Source organism: Macaca mulatta, chromosome 14 (assembly GCF_049350105.2).
Source record: "Macaca mulatta isolate MMU2019108-1 chromosome 14, T2T-MMU8v2.0, whole genome shotgun sequence".
NCBI classification, from domain to species: Eukaryota; Metazoa; Chordata; class Mammalia; order Primates; family Cercopithecidae; genus Macaca; species Macaca mulatta.
In genome coordinates, this window is record NC_133419.1 from 21,846,631 (window position 1) to 21,868,860 (window position 22,230).

At 38.8% G+C, this 22,230-nt stretch overlaps 1 protein-coding gene and 1 pseudogene across 1 annotated transcript in view; both read right to left on the minus strand.

The window, feature by feature from the left end:
* Nucleotides 1–22,230, minus strand: part of HSD17B12 (hydroxysteroid 17-beta dehydrogenase 12) — a 167,666-nt gene that overhangs the window by 104,482 nt on the left and 40,954 nt on the right. The gene's annotated exons all lie outside the window — the stretch shown is intronic.
* On the minus strand, nt 10,677–11,656 carry LOC106993249 (prohibitin 1 pseudogene; annotated as a pseudogene).

Sequence of the window (22,230 nt, forward strand, 5' to 3'; positions counted from 1 at the left end):
GCATAATAGCTTAACTGGGTATAGAATTCTAAGCAGGAAATCATTTTTAACAAAAAAATTTTAGACAACTCTCCGTTGTCGTCTAACACAAGTATCATTTTAAAATGTTTCACCATTCTTATTTCCCACCATTTCTAAGTAACCTGCTTTTTTTTTTGTCACTGGGGCTTTTACAATTATTACTTAGTCTATAGGACTCCATCATGAAAACGTACCCAAATGAGTGGGTGTTTTTCCATTCACTGGTGCTAGGCATTGGTGGGTCTTAAAATTCATGATCTTCAGTTCTGAAAAGTTTCTTATGTTAATTGTTTGATAATATCTGCCTCACATTTTTCTCTTCCTAGAATCCCTATAAATCGGAATTTGGACTTAATAGCTTCTCTATTAATCTTACTTTTCTTTTTGCTCTACTTTCCCGTAAATTTCTTCAACTTTATCTCCAAACCATCTATGTACTTTTTAAATGTAGGTTGTCAATTTTTCTGCTTTGAAGAATCTTTCATATTCTGACTGCTCTTTTGCACACTCTCACTCTCTTTCTCGCTTTTAATAGCATCTTGTTCTTATTATAGATCCATTATCTAATCTCTGAGGATATTAATTACAGTTTGTTTACACATTTACATTTTCTTCTACTCTTTATATTTTGTTCCTCTAAGTTCCTTCTTGATTGTTTTGGTCACTCTCATCTTGGCTGCATTAAAATATTGATTAAAGTTCATAGGTGAGGTGATTACACCGTGGCCCTCAATACAACTCAATCAATGGGCCAGTCGGCTTTTTCGTTGGGGAATCCACAAAAGTCAGTATGTGTCTCTTCTCTGGGGGCCCTTCAGTGTCTCTTAAAAAGCATTCCCTAATTTCCAGTCTTCCGGCTGCTGGGCAGTTATTAGTTTGCAGGTGTTTTACTTATCCTCTGTTCTCAGTCAGGTGTCTCATCTTAGGGCTTCTGCTGCTTAATTTCCCTGAGTTTCAAGCACATCTGCCCCACGCCTGTCTTTTGAGGTACCTGATACTTCCAATTCCTGTGCTGTTCTGGGATCCAAGGGACAAACCTGCTTGTTTCCCAATGGTGGCCCCACTATGAGGACTCAGGTGTCTGCTCTGGAAGTCAGTTACCACTCCACCACCTTCAATAGCTGTGACTGGGGGTGAGGGATGACAGAAGTTCCCTAGTTGCATCAAAATGGAGCTTTCCATTTCTTATTCATCTAACTTTTAGAGAACATTTCCAAGAGAAGAAAGGCCAAAAGTATTGCTACTTCATCATTTTAAAACTAAAAGCACCCAAGGTTCCTCTTAAGCATATTATACCAAAGTACACTAACTTTAGTTGAGAATGATGCTAAACACACTTAGAAAGATTTATGCCCAGCAAGAACATTTTTTCCTATCTCCTGTTAGCAACTATCAAATTTAAATGAAACTAAAAGCCTTCAGAAACTATTACGTGTATGACTATCAAGAATACAATGGTTCACATTCGATATTAGATATTCTATAAATTACCCACTTCATGGTTAGGACTTTAAATATAAGCAGAAACAATATGATTACATCGTACAAATATTAAAAATATAACCTCTGATATTTCAGATAAAAATATCATTTTTCCATTTTCTCATACTTCTCAAAACCAAATCCAACATTGCCCAGTTACATGTAAGTCAAATATTACCTCACAAGTAAATATTTTTCTGAGAAAACAGAAAAGTGCAAAAATTATTTATAGGCACACACACACACAAAAGCAAAACTGGAAATCCAGGGCCTCTTTTAGGCATCTCTATAGCACCACTGTAGTTCTACAATAATTAGTGTTATATACAGTGGTCAGGTAATGGGAGACCAAGTGTCATTTCCCCAGCAAAGGAAATGACAAAGCCTGTAGATCTACAAGTTGCATGATGGGTAATATATTATATTTGCAATAACGTACAAACATACCCAAGTTCAAGCCAATTATGAAAGAACAACTCTTACTCAACAAACATGGAAAAAATTCAAATTTGTTTAAGACAGTGGGAACAAGGATTGTCCTGCTTTTGGTTTTAAAGGTATTTTCATGGGGCACAGTGGCTCATCCCAAAACTTTGGGATGCTGAGGTGGGAGGAATGCTTGAGCCCAGGAGTTCAAGACCAGCCTGGGCAACACAGTGAGACCCCGTTTCTGCAAAAAAAAACTCAAGAAAATTAGCCAGTATGGTGGCACACACCTAGAGTCCCAGCTACTTGGGAAGCTGAGGCAGGAGGATCCTCTGAGCCTAGGAAGTTGAGGATGAAGTGAGTTATGACTGTGGCACTGTACTCCAACCTCAGTGACAGAGTGAGACCCTGTCTCAATTAAAAAAAAAAAAAAAAAAGATATTTCCTTTGCCTTAAAGCTATATATCTTCCAACAGTAGTAGCAGAGATAGCAGCTGTAGTTGGATAGAAAATCCCTCAGTTGCCGGGCACAGTGGCTCACACCTGTAATCCCAGTACTTTGGGAGGCCCAGGCGGGCGGATCATGAGGTCAGGAGATCGAGACCATCCTGGCTAACAAGGTGAAACCCCATCTCTACTAAAAATACAAAAAGTTAGCCAGGCTTGGTGGCGGGCGCCAGTAGTCCCAGCCGCTTGGGAGGCTGAGGCAGGAGAATGGAGTGAACCCAGGAGGCGGAGGTTGCAGTGAGCCGAGGTCGCGCCACTGCACTCCAGCCTGGGCGACACAGTGAGACTCTGTCTCAAAAAAAAAGAAAATTCCTCAGTTATGTTCAATAATTTTTTATTTTTATAAAATAATAGTGTGATTTTCACTATTTTAAAATTAAACTATATTATCTGGGGAGTCAATTCATCATCATAAATTTTAGAAAGGTAAACCAAAGCATAACATCTCAAATCAAAAGTCTATTGATAGCTGCTTCTGGGGGATTAGGGAAAGATGGGAAAGAGATTACTTCTTATCATTATTTTAACTCTTTGCATTTTTTAAACCATGTACATGTACTGCATTTTTTTTTAAGTCCTTTGCTACTATGAATAGAAAAATGGTGTAAACTGAGCCAGCAAACTCATCTACTCCAATTTCCCAAAATCAGGGTAGTATTGCTTAAATCAGTGTTTCTCAAGGCCACTTAAGTTTTCTTAAAACTGATTTTTTTTCTTAAAATTTAATAGAAAACTTGATTACTTAATTACTGTTTAATTACTACTTTTAAAGGACCATCAGTTTCAATTAACATAGACTATTAGTATAAAAAACATATGAATGTCAAACTTGAAAAATATTAATCAATGTGGTACCTAAGATCATCTCTTGGTTGATCTTTGGGAAACACTGATCTAAACACTCCCACCCTTATAATACCAATTTTCAATGAAAACCAAATAAAACAAAGACCAGTTCCAAGTCATCCAAATCAGAAGTACTGCTTGTTTTTTGTGGTTTCTTAAAATGAAAAAACTAAGCATTCACAGCAACACTGAAATGATAAGATACAATATGCAAAAACTACCCTGGGGATGCCATCCTTCATGTGTTAAATGCACATCTGGACCAGATCCTGCTGGTTGCCTTCCTTAATACCCATTCTACCCTTCTTCCTTTGCAGGAGAATACTGATTTTTAACCCAGCATATTGTGGCCTGGAATAAAGACTTATATTCCAACCTCCCTACCAGCTAGCAGCGGCCATATGATTAATTTCAGGGAACAACATGAAATAAGGTTGTGAAGGACTTTGAAAAAGGTTGCTTAATGGAAGCTGACTTGGCAGAGAGAGGCCCCTTTTGCCCTTCATCTAGCGAGTTCTGAAGTGATGGCTGTAGCTGCAGCAGTCTCTTGAACCATGAAGTAATCTTAGGGTTGAAGCCATGGGCTAAGATAATGGAACAGAATCATAGGAATCAAGGTCCCTGATAACACTACTGAATTACCACACCATTTTAAAATCCCAATCATTTCTTCTTTTACTGTTTATCATAAGGAATCAAACATATACAAAAGTTCCAGTCTTTAAAGTGGGTGAAAAATAAATTTCTGTCTTACTAAAGTAACTATGATAGGCCCAGAAAAGCAAGTGTAAACTGTCAATAAAATAAATTATGAAAACAAAATAATATTCACATCATTATAAGAATATTTGCTCAAGGCATGTCACTGATATCATCCAGTTAATTCTCACAACTACTACCCCAATCTACGCTATCATCCCAAACACAAGGACTTGTGCGAGGAATCTTTCATCCCTCCTCACTCAATTCATGCTATGCACAGTTAAAAATTATCTTTCTCAAACACCATTTTTTCCCTGCCAAGAAGTTACATTTCCCTTTTGCCAACTATATAAAAACTGAAACACAAATTCATTCACTTCTTCCCATTGCTACCACCAAGAGCTACCATCATTCATCTCCTATAAGAACTACTGTTAACAGCCAGCATTCACCTGGTCCCGTTCTTACTCCTCTCCAATTCATTCTCTATATTGTAGCCAAAACAATCACTCCAAAGTGCAAATCTGAACTTCACTTCCCTGCCTAAAACCTGACACTGGCTTCCCACTCCCCTCATTCTTTATAAGGGCTTCCATGAGCTGACCTTACTCCTACCACTTTCCTCCTTCCGCTCAAGCATTCCCCAGTTGTGCTGAAATTTTTCCAGTTCCTCCAAGGTAACATGCTTTCTCTTCGCAAATGTTCCCTACACCTCCAACGTACCCTCTGCTATGGTTTTAATGTGTCCCTTCCAAGAGTCAGGTGTTGAAACTTAAGGGCCAATGTGACAGTGGTAAGAAGTGGAGACATGAAGAGGTGATTAGGCCATGAGATCTCCTCCCTAATGAGTGGAATTAAGCCCCTTACAAAAGAATCTTCATGAAGTGTTCCTTCAGCCATCTCGCCTTTCTGCCTTTTGCCCTGTGAGGACACAGCATTCCAAGGATGCAGCAACAAGGTGCCATCCTGGAAGCACACAGTATCCCTCTCCAGACAACTGAACCTGCAGGCACCTTGATCTTGGACTTCCTGGCACACAAAACCGTGAGAAAATACATTTCTGTTCTTTATGTATTTTATTACAGCAGCACAATGAACTAAAACACACTTCTAGCTGTGTTTCCCTCCCATCCTTGAGGTTTTCCAATTAAACCATCCAATTAAACCATTAAGCCTTCCTTGACCTGTAGACTAACTTAGAACCTCATACAGAAATCTCTGCCCCACAGTACTCTGCACTCCCCCTTTGTGAAAGCTGATCATGCCAGTTGGGTCATTCTTGTCATACCTGACTGAAACAGAGACAAGAATCCAGGGGGAAAAGTCCTTAGGGTACAAAACATTGCTCCAAGAATGTAATTCTCTGCCAGCCTGACTGCTGAACCTGCTGGTTGTAACCTGACAGCAGTTTTATCTATGCTTGCTGCAACTCTAGAACTAATTTTGTCCATAGCAGTTGCTCACCAATCAGGACTTGCCACTTCCCCAAACCCTTACCCAAAGCCAGTGAACTTTCTCAAAGAGCAATAGGTAACATTCTCCTTTTTATAAAACCTCTAGTTTTCTCTTTTTGCTTTGGAGAAAGTGCTTTTGGTTCATGCTGGAGACTCTCTGCTTTGCAAACTGATATTGCCAATAAAACTCTCTTTCCTACTATCTAGCCATCCTGGTGGTCCTTTGGACAACATCGTCATGACATTCATCACACAAGATTCCGTAAGAGCAGAGTCTGCCTGGGTCATCACAGTCTAACTGCTAGCACAGAACCTGGCAAAAAGCAGGTGATTAATGAGGTTTTACTGTATGAATGGATGAGTGAATGAATGAAGGGAGATTATAAAAGGAAAACTAACCTTTTATGACCCTACCCACTGCTTTTTCCCCACCTTATTTAGAAATAATTACACAACCCCTACACTCTTCAGCCTCCTCTCAATGTCAAGAATCAATTATATAAAAGTGAGATTTTCAAGAAATTCACATTTCTTGAAATTTTAAATTAAATTTTCAAGAAATTTAACATAAATGTTATGATAAATCTGTAGATTTGCACTTTCACAGAATTCTGAGGCTGTCCTTGAAAAGTAGTGATTTTCGGGGAACACCACACACTGGGGCCTGTTGGAGGGGGAGAGGGTGGGGGAGGGAGAGTATCAGGAAGAATAGCTAATGGACACTGGGCTTAATACCTAGGTGACAGGATGACCTGTGCAGCAAACCTCCATGGCACACGTTTACCTATGTAACAAACCTGCACATCCTGCACATGGACCCCTGAACTTAAAAGTCGAAGAAAAAAACAAGAGAAAAGTGATGATTTTCAGTGCTAGAGAGAACTACTTCACTCATAATGTGCCAGTGAAACATGTGAAAACATGTTAAATTACCAAAGTAGTGACAGTCCATTTTTTTTTTTTTTTTTTTTTTTGAGATAGAGTCTGGCTGTGTCACCCAGGCAATCTCTGCCCACTGGAAGCTCCGCCTCCCAGGTTCACGCCATTCTCCCGCTTCAGCCTCCCGACTAGCTGGGACTACAGGCGCCCGCCACCACGCCTGGTTAATTTTTTGAATTTTTAGTAGAGACAGGGTTTCACCATGTTAGTCAGGATGGTCTTGATCTCCTGACCTTATGATCCGCTCGCCTCGGCCTCCCAAAGTGATGGGATTACAGGCGTGAGCCATCCCTGGCCTGACAGTTCATATTCTTGTCTCTAAGATTTGCTTCTTCATTTAACACTGGTGTCCTCAGATTCCATTTTGCTATGAAATACACGGATAAGTTAGGGTAGTTTTTAACAATACACAGAAAAAAGCTATATGGTATCACCCAGAACCATGTGGGTTGGGACAGTACAGATGACAGTCACGGGTAGCACTATAAGGTAGAGGAAGAAAAGAAGGAAAGGAGAAAAAGGAAGATTTTTTTTAAAAAGGCTTATGTCTTCATATACAAATATAACACCAGAACCCAAATTTACAAGCCTTTGAGAAGATGGAAACCGACAACTATAAAGAATAGACCAACTTGGCATCCAGAAGCGTCTAGCTTGCTACAGATTATATAAAATACTGGCAACTGACCAGGGCTCCACTTCCAGATTTTATACAGTCAACAAAAATACTTTAGTTTGTGTAGGTTAAAAATATTCTACTCTTTTTGTCCTCAACTTGCTAGGAACAGATATTTTTAGTAAGAACCCAATCAACCTTATCAAAATCAAACATCAAAAATAGACTAGAGCAACACTGGAAGCAAACTCACTATTTTTAGCTCTTCTGCCTATTCCCTGCCACTACCCACAAAATTCTGACTGTAAAGTCCGTGCCTAAGAGCTTAGTTATTCCAAGCAGTTTCCTTCTTGTGACCCCCTTTTTCCCCCCGAAAACCTGAATGCAGAAAACACTCGATTGATTAAAGATTAATACTGCCGCAATCCATGACAGCTGCCTTTCCTCTGAGGGTTTTGGGAGGAGGGTGGTAGGAATAGAAAATGATAGAGAGCTTGCATCAGTATTCCTCTTGGGAATCTATTACATGGAAAGAAAATTGCTATTTCAATCCCCTTTTGTTGCTAAAAATAGCAGTCTCAATTGATTCAGGCAAACAGTGTAGGGGCTTAGCAGTGCTGAATTTAGAAACCACAGAAGTCCCTGAGAGCAAATGCTAACGTAGTCTTAACACACGCCAGCTCATATTTGACAAAGAACAAAGAAGAGAAGCATGCAGGGTGCAAGTTAATAAAACAGCAGCAACTTCCTCCATTTTTATTAAAGACAAACAGTGAAAGCGATGCAATATAAGACCACTCTAACTTGTTCTCCTAATCATATTATAAAAATAATTTTACAGAAAAATATTAGTTTATGCATACACCCAGATATTGTGGGCATTTTCCAAAACCCCATGGTATGAGGAAGCACACGTCTTTCTTCAAGAACAGTATATTGCTATAGAAAGAAAATGCCCAGTTTACAAATGTCCTGTCCCAATATAGAGTCCCCTTTTTCCCACTGAGTCCTTTCAGGTTCCCCACTAAGCAGCCCTCTCTTCGACTCTTTACTCCCCTTATTTTGACCCAACCAGACACTGGAGACTGTTCTACTTGCCACTTAAAAAACTGGCAAACCCAAACAACAATAACAAAAATTCAAAGCATCTATAGGTCCAGAACAGAAAAACAAACAAACAAACCAACAAACAAAAACTGTGAAAAGCAAGACTTGCTTAAGGCAGTTGCTCCCCTGGGCCAACTTCCAGGCAAGGAATTCTTTCTGGTGGCACCATAACCCCAAAATGGCTTCTGCCTGATTTTTTCACTTTATTTGGTTAACTAAAACCCCTTCCAAATAATGATTCATTTTGGTTAATGCCACATCCTCTTTAAAAATGCAAACCCATGTATAAGAATTAAAAGGTGCTCAATCTTTATGCCTCAGTGTGATCTAACTGATTCAAACTACTTTGTGGCTTCCTTTGGGAATACCCAAAATGTGGGAGTAACATTTGAATCACAGGGCCTGGTAAGTCACCACTATGGAAAGGCTTTTGCTATTTTAGTGCAAATACAATATGAGAAGTGGTGAAGAACATGGACACTAAAATCAAACCAGCAAGGTTCAAGTGTAGATTCAAATCCCAACTCTGCCACCTCTATTTAACTTCTGTGGCTAGTTAATTTCTAGCAATAGTTAACCACTATTGTCTTGGTTTCTTCATTTGTAAAGTGAATACAATATTATCTGTCCCATAGAGTCATTGTAAAGATTCGATTGGGCTGGGCGTGGTGGCTCACGCCTGTAATCCCAGCACTTTGGGAGGCCGAGATGGGCAGATTACGAGGTCAGGAGATTGAGACCATCCTGGCTAACACGGTGAAACCCTGTCTCTGCTAAAAATACAAAAAAATTAGCCAGGCATGGTGGTAGGTGCCTGTAGTCCCAGCTACTCGGGAGGCTGAGGCAGGAGAACGGTGTGAACCCGGAGCTTGCAGTGAGCCAAGATTGTGCCACTGCACTCCAGCCTGGGTGACAGAGTGAGGCTCCATCTCAAAAAAAAAAAAAAAAAAGATTCAATTAAATGTTAATAGTAGCACCCACCATACTGGACTCCTTGCAAATTAAATGGAACAATGTATGTAATGTATTTAGCATGAGACCTGGCACATAAATTCTCAATAAATGTTAGCAATTAGACAAGGTGTGCTAGAAAGTAGAGGGGATACAGAAGGCAGAGAAAAAGCTAACTAAGGTCAGCTATGAAACTACAGCAACAAAAGAAAAAGTAGGGAAAACAGACTTCGTCAAAACTAAAATTTTTTTTGTACATCAAAAGATATTATAAGAGAATGAAAAGACAACTGATATGGTTTGGCTCTGTGTCCCCACCCAAACTCATCTCCAATTATAATCCCCATATGTTAGGGGAGAGTCCTGGTAGTAGGTGACTGGATCATGGGGCAGTTCCCTCATGCTGTTCTCATGATAGTGAGTTATCAGGAGGTCTGATGGTTTAAAAGCATGTGGCAGTTCCCTCCTCGATCTCTCTCCTGCCGCCATGTAAGACATGCCTTGCTTCCCCTTCGCCTTCCACCATGATTATAAGTTTCCCGAGCTGTCCCCAGCCATGCAGAACTGTGAGTCAATTAAACCTCCTTTCTTTATAAATGACCCAGTTTCAGGTAGTTCTTTACAGCAGTGTGAAAACAGACTAATGCAACAACCCACACATAGAATGAGAGAAAACATTTGCAAATCATCTATATAATAAAGGTTTAGTATACAGAAAATATAAAGAATTTGTACACCTCAGTAACAAAAAGACGACCCAATTTTAAAATTGGGCAAAGGACTTGAATAGACATTTATCCACAGAGGATATACAAATGGCCAACAGGCATAAGAAAAAAGCTCGACATTATTAGGGAAATGCAAATCAAAACTACAGTGACACACTAGGTTGACCGTAATTTTTAAAAATGTAAATTAAGTGTTGGTGAGGATGTGGGGAAATTAAAGCCCTTGTACATTGCTAGTAGAAATGTAAAATGGTGCAGCCACTGAGGGAAACAGGTTGGGAGTTCCTCAAAAAGATCCACAGAATTACCAAATGACCTGGCAATTCCACTCCTAGGTATATAGCCCCCTAAACTGAAAACCTGTATTCAAAGAGAAACTTGTATATGAATGTTCCTAACAGCACCACTGCCAATAGCCAAAAGGTAGAAACAACTCAAATGTCCAACAAATGATGGCTGAATAAACAAAGTGTAGTATATCTATATAATGGAATATTATTCAGCCACAAAAAGGGATTAAGTACTGATACATGCTACAATGTGGATGAACCTTATATATAAACATCATGCTAAATGAAAGAAGCCAGACACAAAAGGTCATCACTGTATTCTATTTACATGAAACATCGAGAATAAATAGGTAAGTCCATAGAGAAAGAAAGCAGATTAGCAATTGCCAGGGACTGTGCAAGGCAGGATAGAGAGTGCTTAGTGGATATGGTGTTTCCTTTTGGGGTGATAGAAATGCCTTGAAACTAGATAGAGGTGAAAGTTGCACAATAGTGTGAATGTACTAAAGCCCCCTGAATCGTACACTGCAAAGTGGCTAATGGTTAATTTTATGTAATGAGAATTTTACTTGAATTTCTGAAGTGATTTTACCTTTATTTCCTTCACTTTAAGTCAATCATGAAATTTCACAGTGATTTCTAGGGTGGGGGCAGAAGGAGGGCAGTGTTAAGAATCATCGGAGCTGTGGCCCAGTTGGCCCGTGGAGATGCAGGCAGGGTGGGCCCTCACTGGGGCAGCTGGAGGGGCATGGACTGCCCTGCTGGCAGGTAGGTGATGTTCCGAGAGCGAGAGCTGGTACACGATGTCCTCCACAGCTTCCAGCTCACACAGCTCGATCAGGCTGTCCCCTGCGGTGGCCAGTGAGTTGGTGATCAGCTCGGCTGCCTTGGAATCGCCCTCAGCAGACATGATGGCCGCCTTTTTCTGCTGCTCAGACTTTTCCACCACATATCTGGCCCTCTCTGCTTCCTGCTGAGCCACCTTTTTGGCTTCCATGGCTTCTGTGAACTCCTTCCTGAAAGTCAGATGTGTCAAGAACACATAGTCCAGGATGAACCCAAAGGTGGCTGCTCGCTCCATAAGGTCATCACTCACCTGCCTAGAGACCAGCTCTCTCTGGGTGATTAGTTCTCCAGCATCAAAGTGTGCCACCACTGACTTGAGGATCTTGGTAGTGATGGGCAGCAGCACACGCTCATCATAGTCCTCTCCGATGCTAGTGAAGATGTGAGGAAGCTGGCTAGCGACAGGCCGGAAGAGGATGCGCAGTGTGATGTTGACAATCTGTAAATCTTTGCTACCAGTGATGACTGGCGCATTACATGGTCGAGAATGACAAAGATAATTGGTTTCCGTACCCATGGGATGAGAAAGTGAGTCCCTTCCTCTACCACAATGTCCTGTACTCCATGGAATTGGTCAAAGATGACAGCTCTGTGCCCAGCATCCACATTATATAAGGCAGAGTTTACCACACCTCCTGCAATGGCTAAGGCCAGGCCAAACTTGCCAAGGGACTCAAACACTTTGGCAGCGATGTTTTCTTCTGCTGGGCCCTCTCACACCTGCTTCCACTCTGACCTCCATGTGAATTCCCCCTAAACCTCTTTTTAAAAGTTACTAAAGATTAGCTTTTTATCAAAGGCTAGAAAAGGAAAGGAACAGAAATTGCTGTTTTGCTTGGTGTATCATTCCTTGAATTTGGGAAGTAAAACTAATCAATATATCACTCAATTTACACTACAGAATACAGAGAAACCTAAGTTTTGGCTGCTTCTATGGGTAGAACAGCCTTTTAAAATTTAAATCTAAATGTATCAAGTGCCTAACAGGTGCCAAACACAGTAGCAGATACTTTACAATGTCTGTTTTAATGGTCCCAACACTCTATGAGGTACAATCAGTAGTTGCCCAAACAACCCTAGGAGGGTGGTAGATAATAAGACCTGATTAAAGCATCTAATTTAACAGATGAAGTGACAGTCTCAGAGAGGTTAAATGACTTGTCACTCATCACATCATAATCTGATCACCACAACATAAACCCAACGACACAATACAATATTTCTTTATAAACTAGGAACTACCTATAACAGACACATTTAGCAATAATGCACTGTGCATACACAAATACTCCAAAGAGTGGATTCCGTATTAATCTGATAATGCTGAATCCAACTTTATTTTTCATTATCTTTAACCAACATTTTAATTTCAAACGGTCCACCTGGTATTTCCCAAATATAACATGCCAGGGAATCAGTTTCATATTGTACTCAAGTCACTCTTCACCACTGAGAATGACATTTTTCTTTATTCCCCATTCCCATCAGCCACTTTTTAAATAACCTGAGGCTAGGCATTGTGGTTTACATCTGTAATCCCAGCACTTTGAGAGGCCAAGGCAAGAGGATTGCCTGAGCCAGGAGGTTGAGGTTGCAGTGAACTATGATCATGTCATTGCACTCCAGCCTGGGCAACTGAGACTGCCAATTAATTAATTAATTAATTAATAACTTGAACTTCAACTGAGTGCAGTGGCTCACATCTATAATCCCAAGCACTCTGAGAGGCCAACGCAGAAGGATCACTTGAGACCAGGAGTTCAAGACCAGCCTGGGCAACAGCAAGACCCTGTCTCTACAAAAAATAAAAAAGGTTAGCTAAGCATGCTGGCATATGCCTATGGTCCCAGCTATTCTAGAGGCCGAGGAAGGAGGATTCCTTGGGCCTAAGAGTTAAGAGGTAGCAGTGAGTTATGACGAGACCACACAGCACTTCATCCTAGATGACAGAGGCCCTGTCTCTTAAAAAAAAAAAAAGATCCACCACTGACTGCAACCAATAGCCTGACTGCTGCCCCCTCATTTTGCAGTTTCAATGAAACAACTAACCAGCAGCATTTCTTCCTGATAAGAGATCACCAACCAGGGAGTGTGTATAGTCCATTCTCACGCTGCTGATAAAGACATACCCAAGACTGGGTAATTTATAAAGGAAAGAGATTTCATTGACTCACAGTTCAGCATGGCTGGGGAGGCCTCAGGAAACTTATAACCATGGCAGAAGGGGAAGCAAACACATCCTTCTTTCACATGGTGGCAGCAAGAAGAAGTACAGAGCAAGGGCAGAGGAGAGCCCCTTATAAAACCATCAGATCTCATGACAACTCACTATCAGGAGAACAGCATGGAGGTAACTGCCCCCATGATTCAGTTACCTCCCACCAGGTCCCTCCCACCCCATAAGGGGATTATGGGAACTACAATTAAAGATGAGATTTAGGTAGGGGGGACACAGCCAAACCATACAGAGTGGTTCTGGCCAGTCTGCAGAGGAAGCACAGTAAACGTTTTCATGTGCTCTGCTTCATCTTTTGATGTCAGAAGACCAAAAACTCCACCCTGAGATCATGCTAATGCTGCCATTCTTTGGACATGGGTTCCATGCCATGGAAAGGTCTGAAGCTCAATTGCACATGGGCACATTTTCTCCTTCCATGAATATTCATGATGCCTCCTAGAGCTTACTGAACATACGTATTTGGCCACTCTGCCCAGCATAAATTCCTGTTCCCTTTGCCCCTCCCTGGAAGTGTCTGTTTCCGACTTCTGGTGGGAGGCTTTGCTTCCCAGCCTGTCAGGATGACCACCCTGCAGGCTGCAACCACTTATGAGAAATAAAGCTCTCCTTTCCAAATTTATGACCCTTTTCATTCTTCAGCTGACATGATTACATTAAAGATCTCCTTAGCTTATAAACAGTATGCAAACACACCAGTAGGACAATAGCGTCTACTACACAAGTGCCTTTGAAATACTGTATATAACTCAGGTTTAATAAAAGTGAAAGAGGTATAATGAGATCTACCTGGTAATTTCACTAGTTAACTTATCTTCAGTGGTCCACATTTATATCCACCAGGATAGATAAACATAAGGGAAGATCTAGTGTAGATTATTTGATTTATTTCAACCTAATTCATCCAGTTTAAGATTTTAGGCTGGGCGCGGTGGGTCACACCTGTAATCCCAGCACTTTGGGAGGCTGAGGCGGGCAGATCACCTGAGGTCAGGAGTTCAAGACCAGCCTGGCCAACATGGCGAAACCCTGTCTCAACTAAAAATACAAAAATCAGCTGGGCGGGGTGGTGCGCACCTGTAATCTCAGCTACTTGGGAGGCTGAGGCAGGAGAATTGCTTGAACCCAGGAGGCAGAGGTTGCAGTGAGCCAAGATCACGCCACTGCACTCCAGCCTGGGTGACAGAACAAGACTCTGTCTCAAAAAAAAAACAAAAAAAAAATGATTTTAATAATATTCTTCATATAAGAAGTGGGTAAATTCTCCAAAAACAGAGACCCTGGATTTTATCACTCTGTCTCACCTCACTAAGAGATTTAGAAATGAGATTTAGAGAGCTATTCTCCTTTTAAGCCATCATGCTTATCACGGTAACACTATAATAAAGTTTGGGCCAGAGTCTCCTGGTGAATAATTACCTCTTCTTTAAGGATTAAATATATCTTAAAGGCACGTGTTTAAACATACTAATGCTGAGGCCCAGCACACTCCTAGGTACTTTACAACTAGGAGAAATCAAGTCAATTTACTTGTCATGCCTGACTCAGGCCTGGTCAAGAACTTCAAAACAGTCTTACCAAAAGATAGTTTAATAAACAATTTATTCATCTTGAAGACTGAAATAAATAATGGTAGCATCAACAACAAATGCGAGAAAAGAAAGGCAGAACGCTCATCTATTCTCAACTAATTTTTTTTTCTCATCCCTGAGAAGTCAAAACCATGGAAGCTCAACACAATTCCTTCTTGTTATACAACATCCAGCTGGATCCTCTTTCTACTTTTTGGTAAACCCCTAGACTGCCAATAAAATGATGTTAAACAACTTAATGACTAATAGACTTTTCAAAACGAACACTCAGTGAAATTCACTTCCAACTAAATCTTTTTAAAGGGGTTTCATATAATCCAACACAATTTTTCTCAGTTACAGAGATTATACGCTACATAAAATAGTGGTGGATTGACCAATAGTCAGAAAATCTATTTTCTGGTCCTGGTTCTGCTAGTTAAATCAACCTGGACAAGTGGTTGATATTTCTGAGACTTAGTTTCAGCATCTTTACAATGTAGTTGCAAACTAAATGAATACCCAAGACCCTATGAGTCCACGACTACGATGAATATAAAATCACAGTAATGACTTCTCTCATCTTTAATTTCTTTAAAAAAAAAAAACAAAAACCCACACATCCACAAGTTTTAGGAACAGTATAAGTCAAGTTAGAGCTGTGATTTAAAATAATAAGCCTACAGTTGGCTCATCTTCAAAAATTTAAAATAGAAAGTACATGAATAACTGAATTAAAAGAAAAACACTTTTTATTATTTTTACCTTCTCTCCCACAGACTTTTAACAAGAAAAGAAGAAACCTTGAGGCTAGTTTCTATGACTTTTATTTCTTCTGTGAACCCATAGGTGGAAGTGCTAAAGACTAGTGAAATAACTTTCTGTTTATCATTTGAAGTTTGTTTTATTCAACTTCTTAGCTAAGCTACCCTTTCAGATGCAGCGGATGGGCAGCAGGTACAGCTGACTGTGAGCTTCACGGAATCAAAGAAAGCATACTTTCCTCCCTTCAAGAAGCTACCTCTCATAAGTAGAACTTTTAATAAAAGTCTGATTTAAATGTCCTCTTATGTACTTTTCAGTGATTTCATTTACTTACTTACATGGCTTTTTACTCTACCAACGCATCATAGAAATTTCCTGGTCTCCAGCAAAAGTTTAAATGTAAATTATTTAACAAAGTTTCACTGTCTGGACTAGAGCTCAAAGAGAGAAAAAACAACTTCTCTGATGTCTAAAGTTATAGTTGTGCTGTTACTGACCTACTCACATACTTTGCAATTAATTAATTAAAAAATTAATACCATCTGCTATTTAGCATTTTGAAAACACCTTCAATCCATCACAAGATTAGGACACTACTAAACGTATAAACTTAGTATCTTATTAAATTCTATTAGATGTACAATAGTCCTCGTTTTACTTAAATTGTCATTGATCTTTAAGATAAAAGGACATCTGAAACAATTCTTTAAATGTCGTAACTTTCTATGCCGTTTGCTGGCCCTTGCTAACTTACTACTCTATTGTCTTTCCCTTTTAGTTTGTCAGAATGAAAAAGATCTTTACAATACCAACATTGCAACCATAAGGGGCCACTAAATACATTATAATATGTAATTATAGAGCATATATAGCACATATAATAGCATATAGATATAATATATAATTGTGGTGCATACTAATCTTTTATACCCATATCTGTATCTATATTATATAGCATATCTATATTACATATTATAGCATATCAATACAACAGAACACAATACAGTTATCAAAAATTATGGCACCAAAGAAGGGTGACTGGCAGTGAAAACTGTCTATGATACACAGCCCAGTGAAGAAACAATGGATTATTTTTAAAATTAACAAAAATTAACTATTTTTGTTTTAACAATGTTTATTTCTCCAGAAGATCTTTAATTGAAATTTCTAAGGATCATCACCTAATGATGAGTCAAAAGAAGCTTACCAATAATCTAGTTCATAAATAATCCAATTCCCAGATACAGTGGGAGGAGTAACAAGTACAGTAGCCATTTTTCGTATTGGGAAAAAAATGTAAAGAATCTAAAAGAGCCACAGACCAAAAAGTTGATGGTAGTTACCTCTAGGTAGAGGAATATAAGTAATTTTTCTTTTCTTTTCTTTTCTTTACTTAGCAGAATTTTCTAATTTTTCTATAAGTAAATATATTTCTTGTATAATGTTTTTATAGTTTAAAATTCAAATAAAATTATATTCTGTATATTAGTTAAACAGAATTGGGCCGGGTCCGATGGCTCATGCCTATAATCCCAGCACTTTGGGAGGCCGAGGCAGGCGAATCACCTGAGGTCAGGAGTTTGAGACCAGAACGGCCAACATGGTGAAACCCCGTCTCTACTAAGAATACAAAAATTAACTGGGCGTTGTTGCAGGCATCTGTAATCCCAGCTACTTGGGAGGCTGAGGCAGGAGAATTGCTGAACCCAGGAGGCGGAGGTTGCAGTGAGTGGAGACTGTGCCACTGCACTCCAGCCTGAGTGACAGAGTGAGATTCAGTCTCAAAAAAAAAAAAAAAAAAAAAACAGAGTTACACTATGCAAGCCCCCATGTGGTTACTGCCACAATTGAGATGTCTGCTTAATTCAGTTAGCATGTAAAGCCTAGGACAGAAAAACACATAAACTCAAGTTTTCTAGAAATGAAACAAACAAAAAAGGACCAAACCTACTCTACCACCTCGGGAGAAAGGGGAGGCCACTGCCCACTATACATTACTGGCATAGTTCATCTCTCCCAACCTGAGATCAAGAAGTACACTGGCAAAGCAGAGGGAAAAAGCTCTGATTAAAAACCAAAATGGATTAAAGGGTAGAAAGAGGGTGCATTATTGTGTTTTTTTTCCTACTGCTTTACCATAACACCAAGTACTTGGAGGAGAGTTGTAAAACTCAGCATTAAGAGATGGTGGTTTGTCCTATGATGGGAATTTATATCAACAAAATGCCTTATAAGCCAGGTAGGGTGATGTGTGCCTATAATCCCAGCTACTCAGGAGGCTGAGGCAGGAAGATCAGTTGAGACCAGGAATTCAAGACCAGCCTGGGCAATACAGCAAGACTCTATTAAAAAAAAAAAAAAAAAAAAAAAAAAGCCTTATATTCATGAGTTATTTTTTAGCAAGCTCAAGATTCAAACAGAATCAAAGTTCATACAAAGTTCCCTCTAAACTGGGACTTCCCTGAAACCTTCTAAACTCAAGATTTTATTTAAATATAACACAGCCACCTTTGGTTAGTTAGCTGATCCCAATAACGTAGGAGTAGCTTGGGAAACACCTAATGAAAATCACAAGGACTGCTGTAATATTTTACATAGAATATTGTCTGATGGAATCTAACATTCCTTCTGACAAGGGCTACTCAGTCTAACAGCACCAGCAAGGCCACATTCAGTTTCAGGAGGCCTCTTGGCCTGTGATGCCTCAGTCCTTTCTATCATATGCTATCTGACTATATAATTGTCTCCTTCACTGAAAATGAGCATAATGTTGTACCATGACTGAATCCTTAATATAAAGTGTATTTAAGTAAGTTCACCCTTTATGTGATAACTCTGGTCTCACATTTATACTACATAAATAACATGTATTCTTTGAATTATTACCTAAAGCAAACTTTCCCAATTAACGGAAGCCTTCAAAATTTTTTTAGAATGCAAGTACTCTCCATGTCCCCCTGGCCTCCACTTTGGTTATTTTTATAAATTTATATTTTCTTACACCACGTTTTAAGAGTGGACCATACTTGTATTTTGACAGGGCTGGCAGCTTCTAATTAGAGATAGAATGTGTACATGAATACAGACAGAAATTTTAATAGGCAGCACATATCATAATATTTGTTCTATAAGAGCTATTTAGACACAACCTAAATGTGCTTGAGAATTTGGTCCATTTGAAAGCTCATGTTGAAATTGGAAAATTCTTCTTTCATTTAAGAGATAACCAAGTAAAGAAACAAACAACAAAAGACACTCTCCTTATGAGAAAAGGATTCTAATGGTCCCTGCTGGGTAAGATATCTGCATGATGCTTAGCATCGGAAAGCCTGTCTCTGAAATATGATAAAGCTCTGGACCTAATCTCATCTAATGGTAAAATTCTGCCAGAGTTGTGGAAATTGTGGGTAACTGTGTTTAGATGAGCCATCTCAAGCCCTTACTAACGCTCTCAATTTCTCCTTTCTTCCTTTGCTCGGGCTTTAGGGGTTCAACCTACTTATATTCCCTGACCATTTCCTCATCCACTCTATCCCCTGGACTATGGAATGAGAGGCTATCTCTCCAGCTACTTCTTCTCTTATTGTCCTTAGAGACAAATAAACCTGGCCAAGTTACCAAACTATCTAAATTTACTTATCTGTAAAATGAGAATAGTATTAGTACTTAACTCAGAGATTAGGATATGAATACCAAATCCTTAGACTAGTGTGATACATAATTAGCATTATGTAAGCGTCAGCCCATATGCTTTTATTATCGTTAGTATTAAGTATTTAGAACAACGTTTGATTTATAAGCACTACTACATATTACTATCACTATTAAGTACTTGATTGTTAACTGTTACATAAAGTGAAAATAACATGAAATTTTTTACTTTAGAAATCTTAGAAAAATCTTGCATTCATGGCTCCTGACTACTTGATGACCAACAAAGCACTGTTGCCAAAACTGCATTTTGAGATGGCTCAAAATGGCTCCTCCATTGTTCTCATATCTGTTCCTCTGTTGTGTCTTTCTCTCACCTAGCCTCATTTATTCAAACTCTGTTGTTCCCTTATGGCCTAACTTAAATGGGCCCTCCTTCACAAAGCTTTCTATGAAGCCCATCTTCTAACACAGTAATAACTTACTATTTTCATATTACATTGTTTTGTTTGTTTTTGCCTCTCTCCCCAATTAGAATGTAAGCTTCATGAGGACAGGAATAACTGCATTTTGTTAGTGGATGAATCTTTGTGCCTAGAACAGTACCTGGCATATAGATTATCGATAAAAATTGTTGAATAATTAATATTTAATCTGGTCTATGTCAGACTTGTTAGATTAATAAATCCTTATCTGTTTAAGCCACCATAGTTGTTATTCTGTTACTTACAGCTGAAGACATTCCTGATATTAAAGCATTATAGAATATGCACAGAATATTTATTATCCCCATCATTGTTATTCCTGTTATTATTATTAACCAGCATTTATTATGTGCTTACCATGTGCTAGGCATGATGTTCAGTATTTTTAGCAGCTTGTTAAATAAGCATCATCTTTTTTAACCTTTACAGTAATTTCTGAGGTACATACAAATTTTATAGATGAAGAAACTGAGGCTCAGAAAAGCTGAACAGTTTGCTCACGGTAACAAAACTAGGAAATGACTAGCATAAACTATAAACGCAAATTTCTGCCTCCAGTACCTATACTCTTACCTAGTATGCTGTACTGCCATGTCTGTGAAATATACATAGAAGTATTTTCCTCTTAAAATAACTATAAGCTCTACAAGTCAGAAGTCCTATTCTCCAAGCCATGGTATCCACCAAGGCAATTAATATTTTGGGCCCTCAAGTAACTACTCAGTAAATATTTGTTGCAGAGATAGACAAGTGAATACCAATCCTGCTCTGGGAATCTGAGTTTTTATAAAAATAAGACATGAATATACACTGTTTAAAAATTAATTTACTGTATTCACAAGTATGTGCCCCTAGTTTCTCTTGATTGCAGGAATTTTTCCTTCTCTTTTGGTTATATTTGTCACTCAGGCATCTGGAATCAAAACATCACCTCTGCTATGGTCTGAATGTTTGTGTTCCCCCAAAATTCATAGTTGAAACCCTAACCCGCAAGGTGATGGTACTAGGAGGGGGCATTTGTGGATGGTTGGGTCACGAGGACAGAGCCCTCATGAATGGGATCAGTCCTCTTTTGGAGGTCTGAGAGAGCTCATTTGCTCCGTCTGTTATGGTAGGACACAGTGAGAAAGTACCATTTGTGAACCAGGAAACAGTCCCTCACCATATACCAAATTTTCCAGGACCTTGATCTTGGACTTCACAGTCTTCAGAACTGTGAGAAATAAATTTCTGTGGTTTATAAGCCACCTGGTTTACGGCATTTTGTTTTAGCAGCCCAAACAGGCTAAAACAGTCTCCTAACAAATTAAATAACTGGTGCTCTACGTATTTAAAGATAATGGTGGATTTATTTTCAATACATGGCTTTCTGCCATATATGGTAACCCCTAGGCCCTTAGGCAGCTATTTTTTTATGCAAAATATTTTATGCCAGTCCCTTGTTGGGCAAGACAAGTAAATAAATGAAAACACACACACACACACAGCATACACATACATATGTAAAAACATATATGGAGAAGGCAATCAAAAACTGACTGGATCCATGAAGAGAATCCCCAATGCATGCATTTCTCTTTTCCTTATCTTCAGCTTGGTGATCTATAACAGCTTCCCATATCAGACAGTAAGCAGAGATGTGTAAGCAGATGCAGATAGATGAATGAACTGGGTGATGCTGAAAATCTGTGAATTGAAGCATCTAATACATGAATTGAAATAAAAAAAAAATTCTCTTCCTCCAAATAGTTGTATGAACAAATCAAAAGGAAAAGAAGAGTTGGAGGGAAAATGAGACAAAGAACAAAATCTGGTCTATGTGACACATTTATAAAACTGATGGCCTGTCAGCAAGACACTGATGAATATTTTTGCAGGATAAAAATGGCAACGCAGGTCTAAAAATAAACCACTGCTCTGCAGACCTGTCTGGTTCAGCTACACCACTGGAATATAAACATCCTCACTCGTACATTTTGATTCAAGGTTTCACAAAGAAGGAAAAACTGAACGTTTTGTTAGTAAGACAAGAAATTTTACATGGTTATAAATCAGTTATGTTCTCTACATAATATACACTGAATTTAAGTATAATGATTTTCATTTTCTAAACAAGTAAAATAAATGGTAATGACAATATGCCACTAACTAACCTTTTATAAAAGACTATTTCCTTCCAACCCAATTATAATAAAATAAAATAAATATAAAATAAAATTATAAATTATTTCTAATTTGACGTGAATGGCAGATCTAGTCAAAATGCTATCTCAAATGGCTCTTGAAAAGGGGTGAAAACTCTATTATCTCATCTTGCATCCGAATTTACAATAAAAGTTACTACCTAAAATGCAAAAGTGAATTTACTATCCTTTACAAGTAGCACTGTAATTCATCAAGTCTATTCACCTTATTCAATCTTGCCTTATGTTACGATCTTGGTCTTAAATAGTGATTTCAATTCTAAGAGTTACAAACCTCTGGAAGATTCTCCCAGAACATTCGGATGACTATCATGCCACCTTTTTTTAATAGTAAAACTGAATTAATTCCCCATAACAATAAAATGTGAATAATAAATTACACTTGATCCTTTATAACCACACT